Source organism: Mercenaria mercenaria, chromosome 2, assembly GCF_021730395.1.
Source record: "Mercenaria mercenaria strain notata chromosome 2, MADL_Memer_1, whole genome shotgun sequence".
Classification (NCBI taxonomy): Eukaryota; Metazoa; Mollusca; class Bivalvia; order Venerida; family Veneridae; genus Mercenaria; species Mercenaria mercenaria.
In genome coordinates this window covers 47,288,513-47,304,214 of record NC_069362.1, presented here as the reverse complement: position 1 = coordinate 47,304,214, position 15,702 = coordinate 47,288,513, and the positions used below count along the sequence as shown (strand labels likewise).

The following is a 15,702-nucleotide window of genomic DNA, read 5'->3' as shown; positions in this document are numbered from 1 at the left end:
GTTTGGTGTTTACATTCATTGGCAGAACATTTTTCGGTTGACTTTCTGCGTAAAAGCTTTAAGAAGATATATGTTTCTCTCAGTTCTTGTTTGATAACAATTCACAGCATGTCACTTACGCTAATCCAGAATTCCTCCAGATCTAGTTGTTTTGTGTTTTCAAGCTTAAATGCAGTATTGTAGTTGGTTAGCAAAAGAGCATTGTTTATGTTATTTGCAAATCCGTTTGGGTCCTTTGTAGCATTTGGGTTTTTCACTCGGAATGTTACAGTGTCTCCTGGAGTTTTCGTTCCATTAAATATAACAGTACCTGGAATATATACATTTTCTTGCTTCAAAGTTGAATGCATTTTTGATTATTTGATATAATTTATGTTCAACAATATTCACTGCAGAATAAAATTCCATAGTGTTTACCCGATATTGTTTTAACTTTAATGCAAATAACTACGAAAATACACTGTAAATAATACCGTAAAATGTTACGGGAAAATTCCCGGCAGTTGGTTTCAAGGACAGTTCCGTAAATTTACGGACCGACTGTAACAGTATTAACTATAAAATAAAGGGCAATACTGTAGTTACTACGGTACACAAAAGTTACAGTCTCCCCGTAAATATACGGTCCTGTCCTGGAAACCACCTGCCGGGACTTTGCCCGTAAATATCTAAAATAACGGTTTTCGCAATAACTGAGATATAGTGAAATTGCATCAAAATTAATCTGAATGCCTAAGTAAAAGAGGACATTTTCATGAAATAATGGCACCAGAGTTATGGACCTTGTGTCTTATGATGTGGGTGATAAGGTGGAATAACTATTTTATGTTTGAATCAAATCCATTAAGTAATAACTGAGATAGAGTAAAAGTGCATCAAAACTTAAACCTGAAATTCTAACTATAAAGGGGGGATAATTCATGAAATATTTGTGCAAGAGTTATGACCCCTATTGTCATATGATGTGAGTGATGATGTTGAATATCTGTTTCAAGTTTGAATCTAATCTATTTAGTAATGATTGAGATAAGAATGAAAGTGCATGAAAACTTTAACCTGAAATTCTAAGTACAAGGGGACATAATTCATGAAATATTGATATCAGAGTTATAAATCTTGTGTTATATGATGTGGGTGATAAGGTGGAACAACTATTTTAAGTTTAGATCAAATCCATTTAGTAATAACTGAGATTGCAGGAAAGTGCATTAAAACTTTAACCTGAAATTCTAAGTAAAAAGGGGAATAATGAGAAATAACTATTTTAAGTTTGAAACAAATCCATCAAGTAATTACAGAGATAAAGTCAAAACTTTGACCAAAGTGCGGATGCGGAAGGCCGCCTACGCTGGGTCGACTAGGACAGCTCTCCATACTTTGTATAGTCGAGCTAACTAGACAAAGTATTTTGAAGTCAGTGAAAAATTGTTGGCGGACAAAGAGTTTAATCAACATATTACTTAGACATAATAAAATAATCAATATCAAGATTTTCAAGACTTCAAGATTTTATTTCAAAGTCATTGAACAAGTAGAACACAATAATCAAAGAAACAGAACATATATCGCTATGTTGAAACGTAAATTTTGACGTTTTATATATTTAGAATAAAAACTGAATTTTACTTCAACATATACTTGATTAGATACATCCATCTTAAGAAACAAACCAAATTTTGGTCATAAGAATATTATGCCTAAAATATATGGCAAAATATTAAAGTACTGTCCAGATACAAAGTCAATCTTAAAAATACTGTAACAGAAGTTCCAGCATTTAAACTCAAAGTCTGAACATCAAAATTCCAATTCTGATCAAACACATCATGAAATATAGTTTCTCAAAGCCAACAGAACAATTCATGACTAACCTCCCTATAAACTTTCATGATCCTAGGCCTAAGCATTATTGAGTTATCATCAAGAAACTGTTAAAATGTTCAGGATCAATGTGACCATGACCTTTGACCTACTGATCTCAAATCAATATGGGTCATCTGCTGGTCATGATCAACCTCCCTCTCTAATTTCATGATCATAGGCCCAAGCGTACGTGAGTGATCATCTGGAAACAGTTTCATGTTACAGGTCACTGTGACCTTGACCTATGACCGATTGGCCTAAAAATCAATACGGGTAATTTGCTGGTCATGTCTAACCCCCCTATCAACTTTCATGGATTTCGGGATGTAGAAACTCGAACAAAAGTCAAAATCTAACATAGTGTCAATATCAACTGAAATTCGAACTTCCGTGTAGTACCTCTCCTGACACCCATGGCCAACTCTGGTACTCGAACATCGTGCTACTTTGTAGCCAGGACCCATACCTAGTCGACGATGCATAAAAGTGGTACATGTTTTGGTCTCATTCGATAGCCAGGACTCATACCTATATGGCCATGTATAATATATGTATATTTCTTTGGCACAGGGGCTCAAACCCTGTCGATAACCTTTTAGACATGGTCAAATACGAAGTTAGAAGACCAAATAGTTTTCTTACACGACCCGCCCCGACCCCTAGGACTATCCAATATACACGAACATGGTGTCAATAGATAGCCAGGATCCATAACAACACATCAATGTATGGGACGGGTATATGTTTAGGTGATACAAGGTCGAATTTTATTGAATTTTTTTCCGACATGGTCAGAAAAAGCAGATTTTCTAAGTTCGAACACTAGCTTGTGACCTTGTACGACCTCTCCGAGGTAACCGAACAGGGTCTCAATCTTTAGCTAGTACCTATGCCTACAAGATCATGTATAATATCTGTATATATTATGGTCATAGGGGTTCGAGCCGGGTCTATACCCAAAATAGTCATATTTTGCAAGTTTGAACACTTCGTGGCTGTGTTTTCTACGAGGTGAAAATGGACGTTGCACCGGAGAGGGAGCAGTTATTTATTATACGGCGACCTTTGTCGTCATAATGAGGACTGGTTCTCGGCTTCGTTTTATAACGTCAAAATTATTAGGAGAACAATCGTATTCTGTTGCAGACATTATTATGAGGACGGTTATATATTTGTATAATCAACATTTCATTGTGCAAACGATGTTCGTTTTTATCAGACACATACATAAGTTCTTATCTGGATAAGATCTTATCTATGCCTCTGTTTTTAAAGTACTGTTGGTGTATCTAAATATAAACAATGTTTTGCAAACAAAAAATGTAACAAGAATTGTAAAACAATCAACGCAATTTAAATTAAAATATATGCATTTGAAGTAGTGTGATTAATTTATAACTGAAACATCTTAATATTTCATTAAAACACACTGACTAGTGTCATTATTAGAATTATATAATGTTAATGAACATACAAATAGGCATAATGCTAGTATTAAAAGAAACATGGGAAATGAATTGGCATATTGAAATATCAACTAATAAAATGTGTAAAATTGCGGATATCCCCTTCCATACAAATACGATACTTACATCATACTTAGAAACTTGCCTGTTTTACAGATTTTTGTGGGCAATTTGATATGCTCTAGCAATAAAACATATAGATCATTTTTCTAAACTCTTTTAAACTTACCCTGCTAAAGTTCTATAATGAACTTGTCCATCTTTCAATTTGGACACTACCATTAACTGACTGATGACAAACAGTGCAGACCATGATCAGACTGCACAGATGTGCAGGTTGTTCATGATCTACACTGGTTGCAAAGGCAGAATTAATTGTGTCCAGCATGATAAGAGTTAAACGTATCAAAATTCTAGTGAGCTTCTAGTGAGTCATATCTATACAACTTTTGTTCATGCCATTAATTTAGAAAATAGAATTTAAAAAAAGAATATAATGTTATATATCAAATGAAAGCTTCTGAATGTAAATTTCTTTTACAACATTCAACAAAGAAAGGTATTCCATTCAAAAGTATATTAGTGAGACAGTTCACAAAGGGAATAAAGTTAGATGATAACCTGTTACATGCAAAATTGGCAGATTTTTGGCTATACTTATAAATGCTTGTTGTTCCAAATGAAATGAACTTTGAAAATTTACCTTAAAAAATTCAACCTGACATTTACACCTGTATCATGGCTTACTCATAACTTCTATCATGTACAGGTTAAAAGATGTATCTTTGTAGTAAATTGTACATGTGTTAAGTAGAATTGGACACAAGTTCATTCTAACTTTTAACAAAAATAGCAAAATCTAGATTATGTAGTTTTGTCATTTTCCCACAAACATTAAAAATATCCAATCATATTTAATGGGGTTACCGCGCACGGGGCCACAAACATTAAAAAAATATATCCAATGGCTATCTTTCACTTTAGATATTAAGCTCAGTTGTAGAAGATTACCATCAAGTATAATTATTATAATAACTTTCCTAATATATAAATTAATTCTACATGTACATGTAGAACTACAGTCATAAATGAATGTCAAGCAGTAACAATCATGTCTTAAAAACATTCCAGATTTAGTGGTAGTACAAATTTACACAGTTATACTGTCTTTAGCTATACACGTTTGCAGTGAGTTTTAATTCTAATCTAATGTATAGTACTGTTAATACGCATAAACTTGCTAATTTTAATGTTTTCACAATTTGAGTCTTGTATACCTTTAACAAAAGAAATTTCCACTACAAGGTAGTTTGTCATCAGATAATGAACTATATACATGATCATGTGACATGATCATTGAAATGTTACTAGCTTCTAACTCTTGGAGGGCTCAAACTCGGTGTCTCCTTAAAATGATCTTTCCAATCAACAGCTTCCAAGTCAACTTCAACATTTAACTCAAAACTGTCTTCAAGAGAAGACAATGACTTCTTCATCTTATATGTGCATTGAATACATACGCCTTTGTATACACATCCCCTTGTAACACATTGAGAGCTTTAACAATGTTTCTAAACTTCATTTTAAATGGAGTTAGGTCATCAGATATGAACACAACTTTATACACTTCTGCGTTTATTCAACTTAAAAAACTTGAGAACTGTTGGCCTGTCCAGCAACAAAACACGCAATAACTGTCCGACCATTCTTGGTAGGTTCCAACTGATGCAATACTGATATCACAAATACTGAAGACATTAGCAATGACGTCCTCATCGACAGAACCACTGTCATTCTGTGAAGTAAAATGGACTGCTCCTCATCCCCTTCCATATCCTCTACTCTTGGAGGTGTATGTACTTATACTGACAACGATGCCTTCAACTTGAAGAGTTTCAAGTGGCTCAACAACCAGTCTATGAATCCTCACATATGGTCTTTGAGTATATTACATGTAGTTTAATTTATCATTACAGTAAAAGTTCATGTGAACACAACTTTTGAACTTAACCAATTTTGTTGTCTGTTTGTTGTTGTTGTTGTTGTTGTTGTTTTGAGAGTACAATTCTTCAAAGCTGCCTCTAAATTATTAACGCACATACTTTGCAATATTAGAAATGTCTTCATAAGCAATTACTACAGTTGTTTTCTTTCACAGTAGCCACGTCTAGCCGACCTTCCAACATGGTTACAAATATATTTGGAACAAACCCGAGTTCACTTTTTACCCAAGTTACTCATTCAAATACTGCAGTTTTCGATGTAAATATTAAACGCAACTGTTTTAGACAATCAAATTCCAGACAGATGCACTAGTATGCGTGTCTTAAAATACTTTCTTCCCTTTATACGTACAATTTTCAAATTGTTTTCAAAGTCGAATCAATGAGGTGGCGACCATAGGGATCCGTCACGTGCTATGGTAGAGAGGAAAAGTTTTTATGATAGAACGGATTTTTTTTTTGTTTTAAATGGTTTTTGAAATGAAATTCAAGAACTTTTATATAAAAAATCACCCATAAAAAACCCCCATAAATATAGACAAGGGAGGTAACATGGTCAATTTCAATCTTGTCTACTACGTTATTGTTCCCCATGCTATCGCGTCACATATTGGTAATATAAAAACATATTGGTACAAAAACCTAAAAAGACATTTGGGCGAAAAGTATTAAGACTTTTTTGCAGACACTTTGTGGCGAGGAAAGCCCCAATGTCTTCGACGTATTTTTATGTTATTATAATCGGTCAAGTAATAAGGAAATAGATAGCAAAAATGTTACCTGAATCGAGCGATTTTCCCTCTGTGTGTGATACCGAAAAGTCATATTGGTTGGCCACCCGGTTAGTGTAACTGCCAAAAAAGTGACTTCAACTTGCAATATAACTGCCAAAAACACCTTTCGAAAGACTGTCACTATTTGTTTCAATGTATCTGCTAAATCTGTGTATCTGCCGAAACAGTATGTAACTAGGGAAATATCAACGGACCTTTCAGTGAAACTGCCAATGCACTGATGATTGACTGTAACTTCTGAAAAACTTTTAGTTTACCTGCTGCAACACTGAGTCGTTAACTTTCAACTGCCGAAAAACTGGCCTTAAAAGTTAATGCCGAAAACACTGTTCTTAACTGGCATCGTAAATGCCATCAAAATTACCACATATTTTCTTTCACTACATTCAGTTTCTTTTTATTTCTGACAGCTTTGATGTATAATTGTTTATCATAAGTATTTATACAAACCACTAAAGTCTGCTTCTGTTATCGAATACGCAGGCTGTAGATCAAAAATGGCGTCCGCTGTAAGAATAAATACACATACTATCAGTGTTCTTTGAAGTTTTACATTTTATATTATTTACAACTTTATTGTCATGTTATTAAGCCTTCGTAAAAGGTGATTACATTCGTTGTAATTGTGACGCGAACAGAAGTTTAGTCATTTCCAAGAAAGAAAAAAGTAGATTAGTATCTAATCCATGTAACAATTAAAAACCTTTAGCCTGCTGGCGGCAAGTAATTCTGCATTTGCGACCTCTGCAGACCAAGATCAGCCTGCACATCCGTGCAGTCTGATCATGGTCTGCACTGTTTGCTATTCAGTCAGTTAATTTTCAGTGAAAACCCCTTTGAATAATAAATGGTACTGCCCAAATTGAATGATGGACTAATCCATTATAGAAATTGAGCAGGATAAAGGTTACGGTTTTAAATTAGTTGTGATTTTGCAATGTCACTAGAGCTTTAATTCGTCAAATATTTAGCCAAGTTAGATATTTTGTTAAAGATTATCTAGGTTTAGATCAATCCCTTAAGATTAAATTTAAAGGAAGAAAAAAGTTTTATTACCGTAGTATATTAAGGTGCACAGGGAAACGCAGGAGATAATGCAGCCTTTTTTGATCATGGTTAGGTTTTCATATCTGAAGCAAATAAAAGGCATAATTGGCCACGAGTTTGGAAATAGTAACTTAAAAGTTCATAATGTTTTGTTTGTTTGTTTTTTGTTTTTGTTTTTTTCATTATGTGGCTACCATATCATTTGCTACATCCTATTTCCGACAATTATTTTCTCATGTATTAGCCAAAGGTTGACCTAATGATTAACATAACAGTCACTATTATCAATGTTTACTTTGACTGTTTTCCTACTAAATCTTACTGTATATTAAGTGAATAATAGAACTATAAACATATAGAACGATAAGCAATCAGCTTAAATCCTGTTGTTAATCTCGGTACCATTTAGCCAGCGCGGCCCAAGCTTGAATCCAAGTACAAGTAACAAGAATACAATAGTGCAACGGTATTGCTCTAAAATGAACGATGACCATGTCTGTGTTTAAAGGCCTAGATCTTGGCAGTGGGCCAAGGGATTTCTGTCTTTATTAGCACAGTTGGGGGCTAATGACTATCACAGTATGGTTTCAATAAACAAGGGTCATTGTTTATTAGTTTATACTAATATGTTTTAGCTCGATTGTGATGAAAACTTTAAGCTTATTGTAACCACTCTCGAGTCCGCTTCCTGGAAGAACCAGTACTAGTGTCATATGAGAAGTCATGGTCGTGATCCCAGTGGGGCTCGAACCCACGACCCCTTGATTGAGCGGCCGACACCTTATCCACTACACCACCGCTCCATTGTTTATTGGAGAGTCAATCTATCTTACAAGTGTATCAATTAGTGAGAATGTGAAACAGTGTACTTTTTTAAATAAATATATGATAACTTTAAAAGTTATACCTATTTTGGCATTTTTTATGTAAAGAAAAATATTTGGTGATCACAAACGAAATAATAAAATAATAAAAAATTCTTAATTAGGGGAAAAAGCAAGTTTTTATTTTTTTCAAGTTCTGTCTGGAGATGTGTGATATTTTAGAAAAATGTGACATTCTCTCATCTAAAATTCTTGTTTTAATGCTTGCTGAATATTGTAAAAAACATTTGTCTAAGATTGAAAACCGAATATGCATTTCAGTGTTATAAAGTAAAGCATAAAAAAGTACACTTTAGGCACCTTATTACTGAAACTGAAAATTAAGTAAAAATGGAACACATTAATTTGATTTTACCTATAGTCTATAGTAGTATTAAAATAAAATAAAATTCCAATAATGGTGTTTGCATGTATATGTCATTGAGAAAATCATTTACCATTCTTTTTGTAAGTATTCTGTATAAATATAATGTAAGGATCACCTTCATCAACATGATCAATATGACATTTTTCATAATTATGCTATTGAAAAATATTGTTTGTAAACACAAAAAACTCAATGAGTTTTCACTATTATAATACATGTATCTGACAGTGTGTTTTATTATCATTATTATTTTTAATATTATTACTATATATTTCATTATTTCATTTGTAATATTATACAATAAAAAGAATTATTATTATTATTATTATTATTATTATTATTATCATTATTGTTCTTCTTCTTATTATTATTCCACATTAACTGAAGGAATTTTTTTTTCAACTCCACTGTACACATCTTCATGAATTAGCTGGGACCACTGCTGCGCTAATTATCCACCGCCGATGAAATCGGGAGGGGGTATTGAAATGGCGTTGTCCGTCCGTCACGTCTGTGCGTGCGGACGTCCGTCCGTCCGCAGCCATTTCTAAGTAACTACAGGTAGCAGGTAGGATTTCATGAAACTTGAAATAAACTTGAACCAACATACTGCGATGATGCCCGTCAATTTTTCAATTTATTGGTCAATTTCCCTTAGAGTTATTGCCCTTGATTTAATGAAAAATGCCCAAAAATGTCCGTCCGCAGTCATTTCTCATTAACTATCAGGTAGAATTTCATAAAACTTGAAATAAACATGCACCAACATCCTGCGATGATGCCCGTCAAGTCTTTTTTTTTTTTTTTTTTTTTTTTTTTGATTGGTCAATTTCCCTTAGAGTTATTTTCCTTGATTTAATGAAAAATCCACGTCTGCAGCCATTTTTCAGTAACAAGCTGGTAGAATTTCATGTAACTTGAAATAAATATGCACCAACATACTTCGATGATGCTTGTCATTTTCTTTTAATTGGTCAATTTTCCTTAAAGTTTTTGCCCTTTAATTGTTTAGTAAATCTACAGATTTGTACATAACAAAGCAACCAATTGGTAGAATTTCATTACACTTCTTCCATTCTTTTCCATGAACATTTATTATAAAAATATGAAGTTGTGTACCCACACCTGGTCACCACCTTGCCTTGGTCACACCCCCTCCCCCTGCACCCCCCCCCCACCCCCTCAAAAAAATCATTTCTTTTTATTATTTTTTTTCCAAACCTTCCATGAATATTTATCAACATGCAAAGATTAACCGTTCCCCAACCTCACTCCTCCACCCAGTCATGCCCACCCCCATGATCATGCATCACACGCCCCCCCCCCCCCCCCACACCCATTTTTTTTTTCATTTTTCATTTTCCATCAATATTTATAATTAACATGTGATGTTTTGTAACCTCACCCGATCACCCCCGCCCCTCCCCCCCCCCCCCCCACCCCACACACACACACACACACCAAAAATAGCATTCATTTTCTGTTTAATTGATTTTGAGTAAATAAATTATTTGCTTCTTAGTAACATCCTCAATTTTTTGCCATTCCTCACCACAGACCCTTTCGGCGGGGGATACCAATTCATCGAATTTGCTTGTTCTAATCAGCTACTGTTACATAATCGCTGATAAGCAGCAGATAAAATTGAAGTTTTTTTTTATTGGATTGGGTAGAGGTGCACTTATATAGTAGTGGATCTAAGCCTTTAAGTTCGGTTTCGATGGGTTTTCAGCTTAAAGAGCTTTTGTCAAGAGAAAATGTGCCAAAAACATATGAAGTAGTTAAGCAGTTTCCTTAAAAAAGTCAGTCAAACTGTGTCTGCTACTAAGATGCTTGGGTGCGTTTTATGCTTCCAAAGCAACTTTAATAGATTTTATTGACTATTACAACAGCAATTTTGAAGTACCATGTGGCGGTCGTGAAAAGTCTTTAAATACTTGGGCTCACTGTTTTCAAATAGTTCAGTACGACATTTATGTTGTGTCTGTGTACCTCTTAATTTTTCAGCTTGAACATTTCGGCTTGAATGTTCCCGCTTTAATAGTTTTGGATATTGTTTAATCACCCTTTGGATATGGTGACGGCTTTTTAAATTTTGTCTTTTGTCAGTTTCTGTGATGCAACTTCTATGATCCCAGATCCCCTCTCTAAATTCCAGTTTGTTTGAGTCTGTCCATTGTTTTCTCGTCTAGGGCAAAGCCATCATTTTAACTGGGAATATTACCGTAACTCCGCTTTTCATGGAATTACACTCTGTGTATTAATAAAGGTTCTATGTGTACCTCCGTATAAATACAATGCGGATGTCTCTACTTTATATTCTGGTACTTATAACATGTGTAAATGTTATATTCTGCTTAACCCAGGAACTGAGGGCGTGGAAAGTAGTTTGCATTTCAACTTCAGTCCACGAACAGGCACAAACCGAGCCTGCAACATTTGCTTTTTGGTTGTGTTGGGCATTCTGTGGTTTTCCACTTTCTATTTTGTTATATTATCTGGTCATTTGGAGTCATAGCATAGAGAACATTCATTTTCATACTAACTGTTAATATATCAAACTCTATCGTTATCTTCTAATCTTCTAATAGATTCAACTATCTCTACAGTACCATGAACAATCCGAACTGCTGTGCTGTGTTCCATAAAGTACCAAACTATATCAAACATCATCCCTAACTTATCAGAAAAAAGTGCTACACACAAATAAATCCTTTCTGTTTTTTTCCTTCTCCACAGAGTTAAAAGTGGTACATTTTGTATAACCAAAGCCTGGGTTGCTTTATTACAAAACTCTGTTACTTTTTTACTGACCCCATTACACAGAAATAGACTGTCATTTTAAATTCAATCGCCATCATGAATTAAGAGACTGAATCACTTCAAACACTACACGAATTTGTAACTTTTTGTTCAGAGAAAAAGAAAATATATGTGGATTTGCACTAAACTCTTAGGCTCCTCTTAAAAAGATTGAACATCCTTTTTGGCCAATAATCGAGACTGATTCATTGTTTCATATATTATTCACACTTATTCATACATAATAAGTTTTGTTGACAGACAGTCCAAATCCTTTACATGAACCTGGTAATACTCACAATAAGACTAAGTTAAACATAAACGTTCCATATAGAGCCTTGGATAGTTTAAACATATTTATTCCCAAAATATAGTACATATATTTTTACATATGACATACTGTAGTGAAGACAAAACAGGAAAGGATAAAAACGAAAGACAAGTCTTATAGAATTCTTCTCCTTTGCGGACAAAATATAACTGTATGGGCATATCGAGCTTAAATCTGTAATGGGGCTAGGAATATAGTCTTGGATAATCACATAATCAAAATTACATATTCATTACATCCGTTGCTAAGCTGATTGTCGGAGAAATATCGTTCTGGTTTTTTATAGCGTGACTTTTCACAAAGGTGTTACAGTAAATACATCTCAAATGATCACTGTTTATCCTGAAAATCAATCCATTAAAGGTTTTATATTTATTTAATTGGCATCTGATAGATAACTTTTGATGAATGTATGTTTAAACAAGAACTGTCACTATTAATGACAAATGCCCCCGAAGGGTGCCCAAGAATGCTACAGTTGTCTGCGCAAAATATGCCAGACTAGTTAAGGTATGAATCGTTTTGTGCCATTGATCCTGACCTGAAAGATCCGGGTCATAAGCGCGACTCACCTCAACATTTGTGTCAAATTATTTTCAAATCCCTTGATAAATGGCAGTGTTATGGATCAGACAAGAAAAAGACCATGCTAGCCTTTGACTTCCAAGTCAGACCTTAACCTTGGCGCTAGGGATCTTGATCTTACGCATGACATGTCATCTCATTATAGGGAACATTTATGCCAAGTAATGTTAAAATCCATTAATGAATGACAGAGTTATAAACCGGACAACTGTTATTATCTTGCCTCCTACAAGTTTCTTGCATTTCTATTGGTCAATAGACGTCACGTGGAGACAGGATATATTCCATATCTTGCTAGTATATTTCAGATATGAATTTTGATTAAAACAAAATGGCTGCCACACTGCTGGCTTAATTGAATCAAGCCAGATTATTTGTTAGCTCCAATGATAGTATCGTTTCCGAGAGTAAATTTAGTGTTTTCTTGCCGATTTCATTCTACTTAAGTTGAGGCTCATGAAGTTTGACAAAAATTAGCCGTAAAAGCGGAATAACTCTGTATGGAATACACGAACGTTGAAATCTTGTTTTAGAAGTTAAATAGTTAAATCATCGTGAAATAAAGGAATTGACATATTTGTTGCTCAGCAGTTTGTTGTAGGATCATTTAATCTACGTGCAAGATAAATGATTTACCAGGAAACGGGATGAAAGCCGTGTATCAAGACATTTATGACATCGTGATATCCGGTAACTTTCGAAGGGATGGAACAAGAAGTTTTTTAGTGTTTCTAATCTAAACCAGTTCATAACCTGTGTAAATGAGCTTTTGTGTTTTGTGATTTAACCAGCTTCGCTCTCGCCTGATATGGATTTCCTCGACAGCGTATATCCCGTATCCTGTCACCAACAAGCAGTGTAACTAATAATATTTGAATTCTAGGTGTGACCTTGACTTTGGAGCTAGGGGTCTGGGTCTTGCACATGACACAACATCTTATTATGATAAACAATTATGCCGAGTTATTTCAAAATCTCTTCATGGATAACAGAGTTTTTGGACCGGACACGAAGCAGACCTGGTTAACATTTGACTTCTAAATGTGACATTGACCTTGGAGCTAGGGTCTGGTCTTGCGTATGACACGTCGTCTTTTTATGGTTAACATATATGCAAATCTTTTTATGGATGGCAGTGTTACAGCCCGGATAAGAAATAACACGGACGGACACACGGACGCACACACTGATGAGCACACGATTGATACCTTAGGTAGTAGGAAGTGTGTCCTAGGACAATAGAACTCCTTTGTATTCATTCCATAACCACCTTAGTCTTTTGTCACTTAAGTGGTCATTCTATTCTTTTCAAAGAATGAAATGACAACCAAATCGGACGGACGGACAGTGCGATTTTAATATGCCCACCTTTGTGAGCATAAAAATAACCAAAACTGCCTGTACACTAGTTATTGTGTTTTAACATAAAGTGAATAAATCAGTGGTTTTTAATAAAACTTAGTGATTGGTTGCAAAGACTAATGAAAATTCACTTACAGAAGACAGAATGATGTCCACCTTGATATGAAATTAATCTTCACCTAAAATCAGATAAATTTTAACTAACTGATGTTTATTTCGGTTCAATATAACTAACAAACGTCACCCGTTTCTCCAGATGTACAGGTATTTCTTATGTAATAATCACGTATCTCAAACCGAGTTCATGTACTCATCGTGACAAAAGTATAACATCAGTTTGCTTGATTCGTAAGCTATGGTGGCATGTTTCTGCCGTAAGATAACCAGGGACCGTATCGTATCTTGTTTTCATAAATATGCACAACTGTGCTGGAACGTTTAGAATATTATCGTAATAGATACCCAGCACCTCGTGACAGTTCCAAGCATTTACGCGACTTTTAGCGCAAAACTATATTCAGTTAAAAAAAAATAGAAATTTATAGAAAATATTATTTATTGCTGAAATGTTTTCATAAAAATGCACACATTTCCTTGAAAGTTTACACTATCATTGTGATAGTTACAGTGTACCTCACCATCTCGTGGCAAAAATACGCCACCATATTAAGCTTTATCAGATATATTCAAAAATCAATATTTTAACACCAGATAACAGTGAACTAATCCTATACAGAGAGTGAAATAAATTTGTTTCAATCGATTGTATTTGCTTAAGTTTTTGTTCAAAGTGTTTAAGCATTGTTAGATTTATGATATGAGGTTTTATGCAGAAATATTTTTTCTTCACATATTTCACCGCTACCGATTTCTTCAGTGTGAGTTTAATAAAACTAAAATGTTTTGCCTGTAATGCGTTTATATTGCAAAACAATGTTTTGTTAATATACTAACATAAAATTAAGTTAAAATTGATATATCATTTTTAAATATATCTTCAAGATTATGCTATAAGAAATAGTTATGCTTTCATATATATAAATATATCCCTAATATTCATACTTCCGATGAAAGTTCGTTCTTAAAAATAAAACATTTTATATTTAGATGTGCGAATATTATCACCCTATGTCTGTCATCCGTTTTTATTCTGTCGTACGACGTTTGTCATCAGTTTTACACTAGACGTCAAAAGTTAAGAACAATCTTAATGAACTTTGATCAAAATGATTCCCTTAATAAAATTTCGGAGGATTTGGAAGCTTGGTTATCAGGGATAAATCAATCTAGGTCATATGGTCAAATAATTAAGATAACTTTAGAGGCCACATTTTCTATCTGCTCTGCATAATAATTTGTCGGAATGTTTATGTCTATAAAATCTAGATCAAGATTGAAGATTCAAAACTTGATCACCTTAAATCACAGAAAAACATTTTTAACATTATATGCTATAACTGTTCTTCATAAAAATATTAGATTTTGTGCATCTGTAGTATCTAGGTCATATTTAAAAATCTGAGGTCAAAAACTAGATTAGATAGATTCTTTATTTCCTCCAATAGTGGAGAGCATAACGTATATGCATGAGCAACATGTGTCTAATAATATATATACATGAGAACAATTATTAACACAATTATTTCAAGTAAAAAAGCATAAGCATCCATGGGCTAAGAAAATGAAAATCGAAAATAAACGAAATTAAAGGTTTAACGCCATGAATACCAGATGCTTTGACAAAACATAAAATAGCAAGAGGAGTTTATGTAATTTCTCATTTAACACCACTATATGTACAACCTAAACGACGAAATCGAAAACGTTAGACAGCTACTAAAGGTGTATATTTACAACTTGTATAGAGCTTTTTTGATAACTCCAGTAGAGAAATTAAAGCCAAGATACGAGCTGAATATTGATCCAATTATAAGAAAATAAGCTATATAATTTAAGTAAACAGTATACGTTTATTTAATTTTGCAATATGGTAATAATTAAAGCAGTATTCATTGCTATCGATAACATTTTAACACCCTAGAAGCTACATTTTCTATCTTTCCTTCATAAATAGTTGTAAGAATGTTTGAGACTAACAAATCTAGTGCTGTCTGAAACTGGATTACTGAGATAAAAACTAGTTTACGAGGTCAAAGAATAAAAAAAAAATTGATATGAAATTTCTAGTAGCCACATTT

The 15,702-nt window shown here is 33.8% G+C and overlaps 1 long non-coding RNA gene across 1 annotated transcript; it reads right to left on the bottom strand.

Moving 5' to 3' along the window:
* Nucleotides 1-128: 128 nt before the first annotated feature.
* LOC128555101 (uncharacterized) lies at nucleotides 129-13,746 on the bottom strand. The gene is made up of 4 exons (XR_008369789.1): nucleotides 13,640-13,746; nucleotides 7,183-7,256; nucleotides 6,577-6,633; nucleotides 129-310 (listed from the first exon to the last, which is right to left on the bottom strand). It is a non-coding gene; the product is annotated as an uncharacterized LOC128555101 (long non-coding RNA).
* Nucleotides 13,747-15,702: the final 1,956 nt, after the last annotated feature.